Source organism: Erithacus rubecula (assembly GCF_903797595.1).
Source record: "Erithacus rubecula genome assembly, chromosome: Z".
In the NCBI taxonomy this organism is placed as follows: domain Eukaryota; kingdom Metazoa; phylum Chordata; class Aves; order Passeriformes; family Muscicapidae; genus Erithacus; species Erithacus rubecula.
Window position 1 is genome coordinate 19,044,680 of NC_136661.1, and position 17,762 is coordinate 19,062,441.

General features: G+C 38.3%; 1 long non-coding RNA gene across 8 annotated transcripts in view; it reads left to right on the forward strand.

Moving 5' to 3' along the window:
• Window positions 1-17,762, forward strand: part of LOC306814547 — a 74,927-nt gene that overhangs the window by 30,774 nt on the left and 26,391 nt on the right. For 3 of the 8 annotated variants that reach the window (XR_013777192.1, XR_013777194.1, XR_013777195.1), the window contains exons 3-4: window positions 8,391-8,474; window positions 11,806-11,897. This is a non-coding gene — a long non-coding RNA (uncharacterized lncRNA). Of the gene's footprint in view, window positions 1-8,390; window positions 8,475-11,805; window positions 11,898-12,455; window positions 13,446-17,762 lie in introns of those variants that run through there. The other 5 variants (XR_013777193.1, XR_013777197.1, XR_013777199.1 and 2 more) reach the window with 4 other exon arrangements.

Sequence of the window (17,762 nt, forward strand, 5' to 3'; positions counted from 1 at the left end):
ATGGCTCTTAAACTCTACTGTCCAATGAAGCTCTGACAAAGCCTAAACTTGGGTCCAAGCTTCAGCTAAGAACTTTGTAGGAGTTTTGCTCCGATCCACTGCAACAATTCTGGTGTTAAAGTGCAAGCAAGAAGAAAAATCTGGTTCAGTGAGTCCACAGCTTTTGGCCTTCTGACTTTAAACAGGAGTACAGAGCAAAAATATTGTTTTCATTAACTCCAGCAATAAGCTGGCCTTCTGGGTCCAATCTAAAGCTGCTATGAAAAGAATTAATTATTTTACCAAGCTCTCAGTTTTGAGGAATGAAGATTACATAATTCCAGCCTGGCCTCCTTAATTAATTTAATACGGGAATGTTACATGCCCACAGTCTGTCTTCCATTGTCCAGTAATGTTACACAAACTAAAAAGTAATCATCAAAAATAAAAGCTTATGTTTATTATCTAATTACCAAAAAAAAAAAAAAACAAAAAAAAAAACCAGTGAAGTTTGGACTTTTCCTATGTTAAGCTATATTGGTCCTTAAAAGTAAATCTAGATATTTATTTAGTCTAGTGAATTGTTTGGTACTTCCCTTAGCTGGTGCCAGAAGGTAGAAGACAGGAGGGCACTGTTCTCCCGGTGTGCAGAACTTGCCAGCTGCTATCCTGCAGGCTGACAGAGGATTCCCAGGAATCTCCTGCCGCTGGCCCAGGGAAATCCTGCTGCCGGAGGGCACTGGCAGACTCGGTCAGCAGGACACAGCCACTCTGCCACTCTGAGCAGCAGCAAGTGGCACACCCGGCACACTGGAGCATTCAGCGCCTCCCCAGCTGCCCCAAGGCACAGGTGTACTGCCTGCCGGGATGGTGGATCCCTCCCGCCCACACCAGGATTCAATCAGGCCCCTCCATACAGTGGCAGCCCCAGAGACTTGAGACATCTCCTTTTGCAAAAGGGAAGCAGGATTAAACTTAAGCATAAAGCTAAGCAAGCACAGTGGTGTGGGTGTGATCCTGCATTTAGGAGACACCTTTTTCCTGCTGTGTGTGTGTTTGCATGGAGCTCTCTGTCACAATCAGCTCAAGAGCTGCTTGAAGGAATGTTCCAGCACCACCAACCCACCCACCAGGCAGAAACAACAGCGCAGCCTCAAGCAAACATTCCTTCCTCCAAACAAGGTTATCGTGAAAATGCAGACATTTCTGAGAAGCTTATTTCTTGATTTGCAGGTTTTTCAATAAGAAAACATTTCTGATCCTACACAATACACATTCCAAAAAATTTGGAGGGGGGGAAAGAAGTATGGAAATAATGGCATAAAAACTTTTATGTTACTAAGCTTCCAAAGAAAATTTAAAACACATGTATTTTGTAAAGTAATTTTTTTCTACAAATTGGCCTATATTCAAGTCATTGCTTAATTTTTGCCAAACCAGCCAAATACAGAGCTTTGATGAATGTGCAGGTGATGTCATTTCAAAAAGTCCAGGGACATTTAAAGGGGGAAAACAGTTTATGATTTCACCTCTGAATGAGAACAGTCTGCTGTTTATTCAGACTCAGTGCTTGAAAACAATACTACTCTGGCCTACAGAAAATGAGATAATTTTATTTATTTCAACAACAGAACTGTTTATACTTAAACAAAGCTGTAACTGTTCCTCCTTTCCAATTGAATATAAAGTACAAAAATATCCTTGTAGTAACACCCCAAAATAAACCTTCTTGGGCCATCGCAACACTGAGCTCTTTGTTGGCTTTGCAGTTCACTCTTCTGTGCATGACCTCCATATTTACAGTAACGTTCCCATGCATACACAGAGAGCAGAATCTTAAAATGAAAATAGGATCAGCAGATCAAAGAGTAGAGTTCTGTCCTCAGGAAAATGAGAAAAATATGAATAAGACAAGAATTTGCCTTTCTTTCTGTTACCTAACTGATCATGAAATCCAACTTTCCTCTTTTTAGTCAATATCAGGAAGAGCATGTGAAAAATAGGCTAAGTCTTCCCTGTGTTCCTAAGAGCCCATAACTTGTATGAGCAGTGGCATGACTGCCACTGTTTTCTGCCCAGCATGGGCAGAACCTGCTGTGGCTGTCAGGAAGGATTGTCCAGCCACACCATGCCTTGCCTCCAGGGATGACATCTTCCAGGTGAAGAGTAGGAGGGTAGTTTGTTCTGCCATGTCCTTCTGAGGTGTTCCCTTCATTAGCCACCACCTATTTTTTAGGAAGTCTACAGCTATGAGGTGGTAGAGCAAGTAATTTAACAAAGATACTGTAGCCAGAAATTGACTCCTGATCATTTCCCCAAAATTGAACAAAGTTACCTCCCCACATGTACAAGCACAATGTATTTATTCTCACTGAACTCATGAAACTCTAGATTTAACAATCTCTACTTTTCCATATTTAATATTGAAACAGACTCTTTCTGTTTTACCATGATGTTTTGGAACTTGTTGTTTTTCAACCATTCCTTGTCCTGCAGCTGTTCCTTCTTTGTGGATGACCTTCCAGGTTCCCCTCAGAGATCCTTTCAAGGCCACAGTAAATAAAGCCTGCTTGCTGCTCCCAAGACTATTCTTTAAAGTGCATGATACCTTAGTTAGCATGCAATATTCTTTGCACCATTTTTATCTTCTTAACTACTTCTGTTTATACAAAACTAAGTTCAAGTATACCCCCCGCAGGTTTCTCTGTACAAGGAATGTATGCATTTACTTCTTCCTGCCCATAACATCACATTTGGCTCTTTGCCACTTATCTGAGAACAGTAACACCAGAAAGACATCCTAGGTCAGCAGATCTTGGTCTGTGAGATTACTTTCAACATATTTATATCTTTATATTCCTCAATGCAATTGTGTAAGAGGCCAAGGAAGAAAAACATAAGAATACCCTTACTCCAGCCTGAGCTGAGAAAATTTTGTAATCTCAGAGTGATGGAATTTAACAGCTTTGAGTGGACAAGAACATACCAGATATTTGAGAAAACAGATACCAAGAGAGTACTTTAAGAATACTCTCCCGACAGCTTTTTACAGATAATTTCTTTAAACAGCAAACTGTAATCCTAGATAACTGAAAAGGAGGTTATTGAGTCTATTGCTGTGGGAGCACCAGCAATACTGAAGTTGTACTTAAACTAAGAAGGATGTGGAGGATTTATAAGCTCGTGGTAAACATTAGATCTGATATATTTCTATCTGAGAGTTTCACCCAAGATCTCAGCAGTTGATGAGCCCAAAGTGTATATCTGTGCTTTAAGAGCCCAGAAATCAGTTCATCTAACACTGTTTGACTACACTGATCTCCTGTATCTGTAGTTTACATATCAATTCACTTCAGCATTCTCTGATAAAAGGTCTAAAAGTGTAAGTATTTCATCTTCATTTTGAGTGGAAGGAGGAGACTGAGGAAGCTGGTGTTGAGGGGATGGAAGGAGATTTGGTTTTGTACTACAAGGGAGCTAACAAACACCTGCATAGCTCTGTGTTTGCAATTATGCATCTAGCTGTTTAGAAGCAATTTGGTTTTTATAGAACCCAGTACCAGAGCAGCTGGGATCTTGTTTAGAAAATAAACCACCCTAAAAGATGACATCAGGCAGCTGTTCTTGCCTCAAGAAACACTTGCTACCATCTTGTCATTTTGTCAGACAAAATGACTAAGTAAAACAAATAAAGAAAATAACCAACCTTGAACTAAACAAACAGTCTAGCATTGCACCCCAGCAGACTGTCAAGAAGAAAAACATATACAAGCAGAGCCACTTGGCTAAGAAAGTGGTGTAGACAGATTGAAGCTTTGGTCCCAAAAACTTACCCTGTCCATGTGCTGGAGTGAAGCAGCAAAAGGGGAACTTCAGAAAACTAGGCTGATGAGACTAGGTAGCAGTGTAAATATTGATTAAGTCCAACTGTAAATTTTAGCTAAAATTTAAGATTGGCATTAGAGCAACTCACCTCACTTGTAAACAAAAAAGACTTTGCCTCATATGCCTGAGAAACAGGAGCTGGTAGCAACACAGACCACAGCAGATAAAAGGCTGATATGGCTGCAGCAAAATTGCTGTAAAAAACCCCTATGTTTAGCACACAGGAAAGCACTGAAAGTAAGAGTTCAGACTTCCAGTGCAGTCTGAGTCTTGAAGTTACACTGTGCAGAATTCAGTGGGCTTGATTGTGTAATTTATATAATTTTACCATATCATTTATTTCATTGCATGATCTTCAAACAGATAGTTTTCAAAATTAGTTTGCATATACTTCTCATGTGTCTGCATAGGTAAATCCATCACACACTGGTTGATTCCTTTTCCAAGGATACTTCTATTAAAAAAAAAAACTTATAAAATTCTTGCAACAAAGAGAAAAAGGGGAACAAGTCAGAGTGAATTTTGCATATGTAAGTCAGATAAATATTTATAAGCAATGTTCACCCAGCTCTGTCCAGTCACATCTCCATTTCAGCAAAAGCCTTCCATGCTCTCCCAGTGCCAGCAAGTCCTTTTACTCATTTCTCAAAGTGCTTTTCCTGTTTATTTTACACACAGCTTCTGTCTCAGACCAAATATAGCATTCTAAGTTTCATTTTCTTGGACAGTCCCACTCTCTAGATCCTGTTTACATCCTAGATACTTTGTGACTTTGATGGAGGAGTCTACTGTTCTTCTTCAGAAGAATCCCTGCAGACATTTCACATTTCTGACTAGATTTTCAAAGATTTATTTCGATTGGAAAACCTTTAGGTTGGAACCTTTAAGATTATGGAGTCCAGCCATAAAGATAACCGAATGTTAAGACCTGTGCCCTTCAGAATTTGCTGGAATCAAAGGGCCATGAACTTGATGATAGATTCTTAACTCTGCAGAGCGGGCAAATAGCTGGGGTGAAGCCATCTCCCTATGTCCAAGGCTTGAGAAACATCTCTGGAAACATCCCCACCCACTCTGCTCTGCCAGAGAGAAGTAAAGAGAATGCGTCAGACACAGAAAGTTTGTTCTCTCAACTTCTGCTCTTTGGGGTAAATAGATAAGCACAACCCTTCTTTTAATCTTTCCATGGTTCAACCTTCTTGGGGCTCGGGTTGTCATCCAGAGCTGGTGCACTCCTTCCCCATGTAAGAAGTAATCCTTGCTGGAAAACCAGTCTTGATAAAAGGCAGAAGTGTAGTTTTAATGAGGTAAAATTCACATGTAAACATAGGAATAAGTCATACTTTTCCAGATAATTATATTTTTAATTACTATTTAAATGTTCTCTAAAAACAGGAGATAGACTGTCCTTTAAAATGTATCTTAAAGTAATTCATGGAAAAGTTTAGTATAACATCTGAGCTCTCTTTTGCCAGTCTGGCTACAAAGAGGTGCTGCAGAATGTGCTGAAGTATAAAGTCCTGACAAAGACAGAAAGGACTGGTACATACAGTGGTAGCTGTTGTGGGGCAAAGATAGAAGGAGCCCCTACCTCTGCACAACTGTTATGTTGCAACATTCATCAGACTCTGAACCAAATCAGCCTGTGGCCAAGAAAAAATGCTTTTCTGATTTGTTACTTTTGTTGTATTTAGCTTCTCTACTTCATTTAAAATTCTTGCTTTTAGAAACAAGCTTGTAAATATTTACAGAACTAAACAACAAAGGAGATTAGAGAAATGCTTTGGTACTAAAACAACACATTTTACATAGCCTGATAGTGTAATTCAATTTTATATTAGAAAGGAGATATGCAAATACAAATGGTGAAATGTACCCAGATTTATGAGGTCGTATTTCAAATATATGGTTGAATTCCAAATTGAGTTCTAGTTGCTATGTTTACTGTGGGAAAAATATATTTGATAAATATAACAGCACCAGGAGATATTCAATGATTTCCGAATAAGCATTTTAAAACATTCATAAATCAAAATGTTAGAGTGTGAACAAAACACATACATTTGGCTTTTGAGTGGTTTTGCTACAGATTTATTTTGTTTGATAGCACCTGCTTTTATAGCACCTGTTTCTTTTCACATAAACACATGTAAAACTTGTGTTAACTATTAAAAAAAACAGTATTCCTTTTGTTTCTTAATGGTTGATCAATTCTGTATTAATAATGAAAAAAAAGAAGAAATGAGGATGCACCACATTTGTAGGTAATTAGTCTGTGATTTAATTCTGTGTAAACTGCATTTCCAATTTATTGAAAAGCAATGTGGTTTATAAACAAAAATTACTCACATTGTATTCCATCATAAAAAAGCTATCATAACACTAGAACAAAGGTATGCACAAAAATTTTCTCATTAACAACACACAGATATTGAACATATACAATTTCCAGAGAGAATTGAAAGATAAGTGGAAAACCGAAGTTTCTTGTGTGAAAAGTTTCTTCTTCTGTAATACAGCTAAAGAGATTAAATATTTTACATTGAATAAATGCAATGTGCTAAATCACATCAGATGTTATCACAGATCAATCAGAAGGACAATAAAAGTACAGAGAAGACTAATGAAATAGTACTTCGTAGAACATCCAGCTCAGTGTAACAGGAACTGTAAACAGTTCCCCACCATGGTATAGCAAAAACAGGGAGATGGGCACGGAACACCTTTCTACAGAGAAGAACCAACAGCTGCTGAACAAAGAAAAAAACACAAGCTGTACAGAAAAATTGAGATGAAACCTCTTAAGTCTGTACGACAACCAGTCTAGACTGTAGGTCCTAACCTTTCCAGTTTCCAGAAATCCAGTCTACCTGTTTCTTTGTACTTCTTGGAGAAAAGTTATCCCTAGGTCACTTTATTCATCTTAAAAATTATTTATTTCCTAGAGTTATGAAGCTGTCTTGGTTGACTTATGTCAAATCAAGAAAACTGTGAAGGTAAATACATTATATTCAGATTGACTTGAAAGCTTCCAAGTCTGTGCTAAAAGCTGAGGTACAATACTACCCTGACACTGCTGTCATTGTTCTTGCTGTTATTTTTATTGTTATGGACCCAGAAGAAAGATACTTCATTGTCATTCACAAGCCTATGTTCTGATCCAATGCCATTAGCAGCTATAGTGATCATGTAAGCAAAGTTAAAAATGAAATAGAAATTAAATTGCAAATAAATGTTAATTCTAAGGAAGGCAGTCACAGAAAATGCTACTGAATTGTGCATTAGAGAAGTAGTGCCAACTTAAAGACAGACTCACTTTTTTTTTTTTTTCCTGCCTTCAGGCCTTCTTGGCAGAACAGGAACACTACATTTGAGTCATGCCAGTACCTTCTGACAGGTTTTTACTAAAAATTACTTCCTTGTCTGAAACTAAATTCTAAGCACAAGTCTAGGCACCTGAGCAAATTGCTAAAATCCCCTCTCTCTGTGGATGTTTTTAACACAAATTCAGGATACTTGGTTCAGACCGTAGTTTTCCCAAAAGTCAGGGATGGTGAAGAGTGCTACTCTTTTGAGAAGTGTGCAGTTCAGCCCCTAAAGCAGTGACAAACTTTCTGGAATAATCTAGCAGTCCCTGCAGACTGAGAGGGAAGCTGTGGTAAGAAGCTCCAGGCTTAGTCATGTCCCCGTGTTATGAAAGTCTACATCTTTGTCCTCAGCTGCAACATGGGAGTAGTCACATATTTATTGTATTTCACTGGATTTTTGTGAGCGAATTAGTTTAGGTCACTTTTCAGAACAGACAGTATTTATTAAGTCTGCCCCCACCAGCAGGTATTAATTACTATTTTATTTTGTAAATAATTTGTAGAGTTCTCTTTCAGCTGCACTTAAGGTTTTCCAAAGAAAGGAGCCTGTTAGTAGCTTCAGAAATGTCTCACTAAGCCTCCAGTTATTTGCGTCTGTCAAGTTCTCCAAGTTGGAAATGGAAGAGTTGCGTTAAATATCCCTATTAACTTTCCAACATGTGACTCAAAGCAATTTCTCTGTCTTTGATTAGCTAGAAGTACATCTGCAAAGTTGAGTTTACAATACACCACATAATCTCAAATGCAGATCTTCTTCTGCCATCTGGACCATACGTGTTAGTGTCAACAACAGCAGTAAACAATGCAAGACACAGCTCACATAAACATTTCAGAAATCATAAGCTTAATCATTGTTCAGAAGTTGGACCAAGCTCTGACTAACCTCTTCAGCAGTATAAGCCCTCGGCTTACTGACTTTGAAATATAGCCAGAAGCAAGTATATCCAAAACCTGAACCTAGAGATAAAAGGGAATTCATGTGGCATAACAGTGATGTGAACAGCTATAAACAACATTTAAAGCTGGTCAACTATGAAACTGAAGTTGTGTTGAATTACAAGCCTTTCTGAGTGGCAGTCTCTGCTAGCACTGTGAACGCTGTTGCTCTTGCAGGATAAAACTGTTTTAAAATTAGTTCATTATCTACTTCTTTTCCAGACCATTGATGTCTGCTGGACTGTCTGTGCTGCTGCCCCTCTAACCTCTGGCTTTCCAAAAGGATTCTGGCAACATCATCTGTGGGTAAAACTGATTAAAACGTTGAACTTGGGGGAAAAATATCTGAAGCAATAATCAGTGGAAAACATTTAAGAAAGCAGAGCCTAGAAAATGTCTGCAAATCTGGTCTGTACAAACAAATGCAAGGTGTGCACACGCAAGTGCCTGTGTGACTGATGACACATGGGTCAGAGCTTCTGAGGCCGGGCACATTCTCAATGCCTTTCTGCTTTGCCACCTCCCTCCAGCCTATGATTTCCAATCATGAAAACTTGAATGCATTTAAAAGGGAAGAACCACAGCATATTCTCCAGTCTGACAGCAGTCTAGACATGCCCTTCAGTTATATTTAGGTTTTTGGTCAATGACAGAAAGTAAGAGGGTGTTCCAGCATTTCAGATAATAAACTGAACGAAACTTGTTTTCTCTTTATTTCCCTACACAGACATTCGGTGAGAGATAGATAAATTCTAATATTTCAGATCCAGTCTATATGAGATTGAAAAGTTTCTTGTATATTTTAGACAAAGCTTATGCCAAGCAGGAATTTCTTTAACCTTATTCCTCAGTCAGAAGTGTGACGGCAAAGATTGGTACCCTATTAGCACCATACATGTATGTATTTGAAAAAATCATCTAACAGAAATAGCTCTTAGTATTCAGAAAGAAAGTGATAAAACAACTCATACTGAAGACAGAAAGAAAATCCATATTTTTAGACTACTGGATATTAGCAAACTTTCCTTTTTCCTCCTTTGGGAGTTACATAAAGGTCATTGGCTCAAGAAAGCGAAGAATTATTGCTAGTGAAGAAAATTCTGCCTGGTTTTCCTTAAGAAAGTAGCAAGTATGAATTATATTACTCCCAGAAGAATATCTGTTTGTAATCTATGGTCTAAGTCCTAAAATTCAGTCCTATACAACCTTGTTAGTATACACAAGGAGAGATAGCCATCCAAAGTCTTTTAGATAGCCTGCTATTTTGCACCAATATCCAGATGTTGGTACATGAGCACAGTTTCCACAGGTATTTCACTGATGCGCTGTTTCAAGACACACCAAATAGAAAAGCCAAAAAACCAAGAGCCAAATTAGATGTCGTATGTTCACATAGATTCCAGTGACCATGGTGTGACAGCTAACAGAAAGCCTCTGTGCATGGGTGTTATATTTGAGGCATTCTTTCTACAGCTTGTTCTGCCCAATTCTCTTGTTATGCCTCTGTGTAAAACTCCAGGTAGACTCAGGGTTAACAAAGAATTACTAGCATAAGGAGCTAGTAATCTATTAGTAATCTAAATAAACTGGCAGAAGCTACAAAGTGCTTTTTAGAGGCTGAAGTCAGAAAAGAACATTGCAGGGCTTCATCCAGCCCAGGATAAGTGATACAGCATAACTGCAGCTGAACTCCTAGATAGTTCTAGTTGCAAGGCTATTGCTTAAAACAGGAAAGATATTGAGAATACTGTCAGTTCGTTAAATTAATTGATACTGTGTTGCTAGTTGTCCAACTGATGCTTGTGTATGTTTGCTGAAGAAGAGTGATTGTTGTCCATTCTGTCATCTCCTTATGCAGAGTCCAGAGCAACTCCTGTTTTACGGATTTCTGAAACATCCACTACATACTATTGTTAATACAGAAGCTGCAAATCACAGACATGACAGTGGAAGATATCAACCAAGAAAAAAACCCAACCATTGCATTCAACTTTTTTGATTGCCTTACCCATGTGATTCATTAAAAACTCACATATCACTTTTTTTCCCCTGATTAAAAAGCAATGTTTCAATTGATGTTAAAACAATTGCATCAATTTAATTCAATAGAGACATTTTCTTAGGTATGTATATCTAGGATTAATTGTCCTTTTCTTTCTGCACCAAAAATCACAACCCTCCAGAATCTGGATGTCTGGGAGAATCAGGTGGTTATGATAAAGGTCAAAAATTAAAATAATTTCTGCAAAACTGCTGTCTATTCTGAGATTAAAGCCAAGAATCAATAACCTGTGCAGTCAACCATAAAAAATAGTCATCACTAATCAGCAGAAAATCATTGTCCACATGTTTTTTGGAGTGAGATGGCTCATTGCAACTAATTTATCATGAGACTGTAATGCAAACTGATAGCTGGCATGTTCCTATGACAGACAAAGGAGATCACAGAGACTGATTGTTCTAAACAACACATGCCAGTGGAAGAGTTTGCTAGTTTTTCCAAAGTAGGCTGATTTACAGCAGCTGATCCAATTTAAAATTTGGGGGATTTTTTCCTGATGTTTTTTTTATAGAAAAGATGTAGAATATGCTTCTTTGGTGTACACCAAAGAAGGAATATGTAAATAAAATATTTTAGACTGGTGTAAATTAATGGATTTGAATGGAATGACTCTATAAGAACTCTAGACTTAAGTGGAATTAATATGTATTTATAAGTACCTCTTGTTTGTATCAAAGATACAAGCTCCTGCATGTGATCCAAACATATTTGTCTCAAAAACACCATGCAGTTTCTCTAATCACAAACATCTATTTTAATTTATATTACCATAGCACTTAAGGAGCTCCAGCCACGGTCCAAAATCCTGTTTTGTTGAGAAAAGTATCATCCTCTAACAAGAAAATAATCCCTGTACCTGCATTCTGAGACTAGAGAAGAGAAGGAAAGAAGAATGCTAAAGACATAAAAATGGCAAGGGTTACAATTGTTTCTGTATATCAGCAGTCCAGGCACACAGAGGGCTATGTTCCATTTCTTGTTCAGCTGCTTTGCCTTTCCATGGTATCACAACAAAGCAGAATTTTGAGGTATATGTATACACTATATAAACAGAAAAAATATAGAAGTTGAAACAACAGTGAGTTGCCATTACTGAATTACCTAATTTGAATTTTATCAACTGAAAAATATATCAAAAAAGTACCAGTGGTAAATAATAGCATTTTAAGAAATGCAATACATATGGTTGACAATAAAGTATGGTTTAAAGTCAATAATTCAGTATCATGAATAAAAAAGGATTGAGCTTAATTTTTATATTGTTAATCCATAAAAATTTCAACGAAAAGATTGTGTTTTTAAGGAATCCATGTGAAATTACAAGATTAACATGACAAAATAAAAAGATAATAGAGAAATAATATCACCTCATTTTTTAAAGGGAATTTCAGGCAATTTGAAGACCTTAAAAATATCTAGAAAAAAATAGTTCACTTTAAAGAGTTTCTGACTAATTTACAGGGTAATAAAGTATTTCAGCTTTTCTACAGATACTATTTGTTCCATGTAGATGATCTGACTAATGCTGATGGTATGTATATTAATTTTTTATGTGCATTATTTTCCAATCACCAGGATTCAGCAGTGAATGGAATCAAAACAGCAATCCATAATTATTGACCTATTTAAATCCTAAGCAGCTCTAACATCTCTAGAGCTAAATACAGGTTTGTCTTAGCAATCTGTTCTTGGTTACAGCTAGCCATCACCAGATTGTCTGTGTGCTGCAGGCTCTATGTAACTTCTCTGGCCAAATATTTTCTTGAAGAGGGTTTACAATTTTGACAAGTACTTGAAAATATTTATGCATGAAAGCTACTGCTCATTCTTCCCAAATCATTCATTATTGTCATTGTCATATCCCCAAATAAATAGTAAAATCCTTACTAAAATTTAGATGCAAAAAAACCCCACCTAAAATTAAAAAAATAAAACCCAACAGATCAAAGCAACTAAGTCCACACAGATCTGGTATGAAAGTCTATGATGAATGTTTATTCCTGACTCTGCAGTTACCAAACTTTTATCCCTTATAACCCAGTAGCTGACTTAGGGAATGGGATTTCAGTCCACAAGTTGGAACTGCAACAGTTCATAATGATAAGATATTTCCGAACACTCTGATTTAAAAAAAAAAAAAAAAAAAATGCAATTAGTTTTATGTCATCTACTATAGTCTGAGTCTTTTGTTACATATTTTTCTTGCTGCGTTCCTTTCTTTGCAGAAAGTAAAGCAGATGGCTGCAACCATAACCTGTCACCACAACTACTTGTTCCGTGAACAACATTTACAACTTCCTCAGACTGGTTCTGAAAAAAATACTAAAAATATCTGTCTGGGCCTAATGTGCCTTTGGCTGAGAATATTTGCAAAAGTCATGTTGTGAATTAATTTTATTAATTTTCAGGTAAGATAATAGGTGCTTAATACAAAAATTTAAAAAAAACCACTAAGTTTCCATGAAAATTATTCAAAGTAACAAGTTACTTCCCAGTCCCCAGGATTCAATAACCAGGAGAGCATTTACAGATGGCTCATCTGTTTAAATGAACAAACAATTTAAATCATGATCTGATATTAAAAAAATCAGAGTAGAACCAAGAGTCAGCCAATAAACGGAACTCCTAATTGTTTTCCATCTCTTTAACTTCCATTCCATGGCAAATTGAAGTTGTAAACTCAGCATGACTGGCAGGCTAACAAGTGTAGGCTTCAGCAAAGCAAGGGCAGAAGGAAGTCTGCCAAGACAGCACCTGGCCCAGAGATCTTTCACCTGACTCAAAAGTATGTCCTTCATACTGATGGGGGGATGTTCATCAGGGATTTGAGGGGACATGGAGGGATCAAGGGGACATGATGGACATACATCCTTCTTATGTATCCCACTCAACCCCCCATATTCTTATCATTTTCCCCCCATATTCCATGAGTCCCCTCAGATCCCCACCATATGTCCTCCATGTGTCCTTCACTCCCATGTCCTCAGTCTCACCCCCCATGTCTCCTCACATCCTTCATGCTTCCATTTCCCTCCTGTGTCCCCAGTGCCATGGCAGTACCTCCCCTCATCACATACCTGCTGTGTGTGCCCCCATATTCTCCTTACCTCCCCACGTGCTCCCAGTGCCACTGCTCTCCTCATTTCCTCATGCCCCTGCTACATATCCCTCACACCCTGCTGTGTCCCCTCACAGCCCTTCACATTTCTGCCATGTGTGTCCCCATGTCCCCTTCATCCCCATATCCCCCCCGTCTCATCATACCCCTGATGTGTCCCCCCACGCTGCCTTCATCCCCCCATGACCCTCCAGTGTCCCTCCAGCTCCTGTGTGTCCTTGCTCACAGAGCGCAGGGTCCAGCTGGCCTTCCCTGCTGCCAGCCCACCAGCTGCCCGCTCCTGTCTCTTCCAAAGCCCTAGGGATTTATCCAACATGCTGCTGCCCAGGCAGCCAGTGCCAGCCTGTTGTTGCAAAGGGAAAGGACTCTGCCTTCCTAGGCATGACTGGCAATTCACATCTTTGCATTATGCTCCTGGTGTGCCTATGCTTTTTCAGAAGACAAAAGGCTTGTATGGCTCAGTCCTTAAAGTCTTGCAAGGTTTCCTCATCTCCTTTGCCCTTCAGAGCTGTCTCATGGGGTCCCACCCCCTAATCTCCTCAATAAGTTTATCTGTTACTCACTTTCCTTGCTTGAGCTCCAATGGTTGATGGTTGCTAGAGCAACGCTGATGATTATCATATTCCTAACCACATCTCTGCTATTAAATAAGTGATCCAACTGTGCCTCACCTTTGGTTCTCAACCCCATTATCTTCATCAAGGTGTTACCATTCATACCCCGCAGAAGTCACCTCAGCTGATTGCAACTTGCCATGTTGCTCTTTCAGCAGACTTTAGGGAAGTTAAATTCTTTCCAACAGGTTAGGTTCTTGGTACAGAGACTTCCTCGAATTGGTTAAAGAAAATCTTGTTGACTTTGATCTTGCTTGGGTAGAATGACAAAATGCAACAAAATATTCTAAAATTACAGAAATATTTTGATTGATAACAGAAAATTATTTTCTGACTGACTTTTCACGCTTTCTAGATTTCATCCTTTTATCTTAGACTAACAAGTTTATTTTAAAATCTTGACTTACATCCTAGAACAAAATAAAACAAAGCAAAGAAACCCCTTTAATTAAATAAATACAAGCACAACAGCCAATCTACTTTGTTTTCTCAACAAAAATGCCGGCTCCAGAGAAGTTCCCCGAAGAGAACTGAAATAAGCCATGGAAAGAGCCAGAGAAGAAAAAAATGGAGCTATGTCTTGAAGAAACACTCCCCCGGGGTTAATTACCTTTTCTACATCACACTGCTCTTCACTACATAAATAACAACCTGACACTTTTTCTAACCTCAACAGTTTTTTCCTTTCTAAAGGCCAATGAAACATTAGGAAATGTCTCCTACAAACTTTCAACAGGATTGCTGTTTGCCAGTCACTATGTAGGGGAAAATAAATATCCTAAGAGAGGACTATGAGAGGACTAGCAAGTGAAATCTGGCCAAAAGAGAGGAAATAACCAAACAAGCTAGGTCTGTTCTACTTATTGGACCCTGTTCTGCAGCTGGCAAAACATTTGAAAATAAAATTGTTTCCTGATACTTTAATTTCCCACTGGAGTATACTGTTGTAAACTTTTTTGGGGGGTAAGATAAGTTTTGTAGCTTTATTTTTGTGTATAGCCAAGTAAAAAAAAATCTTAAGAAAGAACCCTGGCACGTGCTGATTGGTAAAGTTGCCCTTTCTTCTTGCTCGGATGTCCTGGTAAACCCTATCATCAGTAGTGGGAAGAAGCTGCACCCCTGCATAGAAAGACATATTTACTGGATACTTTACCGTCATCCTTTGTACTGAACTTTGAAGAGCCAAATCAACTGTCACATACTGATAGGAACATTGATATGAATTGAAATGAAGTCTGTATGAATAATGCAAGACAGATGTTTGCTCACTGTTACCCAACTAATCCCAGCCATCACAACAGCATGTGGCAAACACCTGCTAAGGCCTGCCTTGTCTTGGATGTGCTCCTAGTCACTGAAGAAAATTTCTTGCAGCATCCTGTGGTCAACTAAAAAGCAGAAAGACCTTCAAATGACAAGATATTTGTCTCAAATTACACAGAGAACTTGCCTTTTCCAGTCACAAGCTCCCTGTTTATTTTGGGGTTTTTTTTAAATACCACTGAGTAACCAAGCTGTACTGAACACTTTCCTAAAACAAACTTCCTTCATACAAGCTCTGAACATCACGTGAGAGTGCCAAAGACCAAGGAATGGTCTTACCATCTACAGGGTAAGACCTAAACCGCAGTACAGTCCAGCAGCAGAACAGTAAAGAGGATAGAGCTTTGAATCCAGCAGAAGTGATAATAACTCCCTTCTTTCTCACTCCCTCCATTTCAACAATAGCACTTCAATCTGTTCTTCCCATTGTCCTTTCCAACACTTCTGTAAACAAAGGCAAAAGTCATTGTTCTGAATTTATGCATCACAGACCCATTTGCCGCTGTGGACAGTTGAGCAGCCACTATTTTCATCAAAATATAGGAGGGGTGAGAGCATTTTTGGATTAACAGCACAATACCCAAAATGGAAGTGATCCCATCCCTAGCTAGCACATTTTGTGCAATGGATTAACTGCAATTACAGATGTCTTGAAAGAATTGAAAAAAATAATAGGACAAGACAGAGTGTGTGAGACGAAACACCAGAGAGAAAACACTGTTAGACAGTGATATGGCATGGGAGTTACCTCTGCTAAGAGACCTGTGATGTGTCTGCATGGCTTTCCAAGGGCTGACTGATAATGTCTCCTAAATGTTCATCATTTCACTGGCAAGTCCTCAACTTTTTGTATTCAAACCTCTTTAGTGGCATCACACTTCATGTACTCTACTTGATCTTGTGAACATAATTTCCTGCATTTTTCTTTCTAATCCTACACAAGAAGGAACAAACTAGCATGTGGGAGGATATTACATGTGTAAAGAGAAAGCAGTGAATGACTTGCAACTAGTAATGCAAACACTGGAGAGCTTCATTTTCTTATAAAGCATGGTTTTTAACTTCATTCAACTACATGTGCTTCAGAGAAGTTTTTTCTGATTTAAATTCACAGGAGTGGAGAATCAGGCTATCGCTTACTGTTTATCCCGTTGACCTCCAAATATGATTTACTGAAGTATAAGCTTGAGCACAAATTAAACTAATATATCCAAACAAGGGGCTCACTTTCACTCATGTAGCAAGTCATGTGAGACAAAGATTTCATAAAACTATGTAGCTGTTTGTTCATGATAAAGCAAACAAGATAAACTGCTTTTCACATTCAGATATTTTTCAAGTTCTGTGCTGGGATATTCACTTTTCTGTACATATGGCCCTAAATAAAGAACTTGTCCATTCTTTAAAATTCATTAATCAAAATCTTTCAATGAGGAGAGATAGAATTATTCCCCTTTTACAGATGGGAACCTAGGCAGACAAACTTGGGAAAACATGGGCCATGAACTTCCTATGAATTTGGATTAGTTCTCATGTTCACCATTATTCTGTGATCCTGAGACAAGTTTGGAAAAGAGTGTTATGAAGCTACATAAACAGTAAAATATAAGTTAACATCAAAATCCTTAAAGGCTAAAATATCTCAGTATAACAATAAGGCAAAAATAATCAAAATAAGTAAAAATAATAGCTGCCATCAGCATACAATAAATCTTAGAGACTCATGAAAAACATTATAAATGTTTCTTTGCAGAGTAATGTGGATAACAATGATGACTGCTGAGACAATATTCAACTTTGCAGTTCAAAAATACATCAATAATTTAGCTCTTTAGTAGATTAAAATGATAAGGTTATTAATGAGGATGAAGAATCAACAAATGAAAATCCAGCCAATAAATGCTTCTCTTCTGCATTTGCAAGGAAATGAGTTTATATACTTAGATCACAAGGCCAACACACTTTCCACAAGTAACAAGGATAAGTGTCAAACATGACCTCTATTGAAGACAGATACCTTAAAATCCATAGGCCTGGATAATTTGGGCCTGAGTGTCCAAGGAGTTCTGGCTAAGATGTTGAGGGTCAAAAAGAGCACTAAGATGCTGCCAGTACTATAGTGAATATGCTCCTATAATCCAAGAGGAAAGGACCAGCAAGCTGCTACACCACACACACACAGTTCTCTGAGCCTGGATGGGATTGACTCGAATGTGTATGGGAGTTGGTAGAAGTGCTCACCAAGACACTTTCCATCATTTATCAAGAGTTCTAGCATCCAGGGAGGTCCTGTTTGGCTGGTGTGTGGCCAGTGTGATGTCTATCCACACAAAGGAGTACTCAGAGAATTACAGGCCTCCCAGCCTGATCTCAATGCCAGGGGATTTGTGGAGCAGGTAACCTTGAGTGTCTGTATGCAGAACATACAGGCAGGGGATCAGGCCTAGCCAGATGGGTTTAGGAAAGGGAGGTCTTGC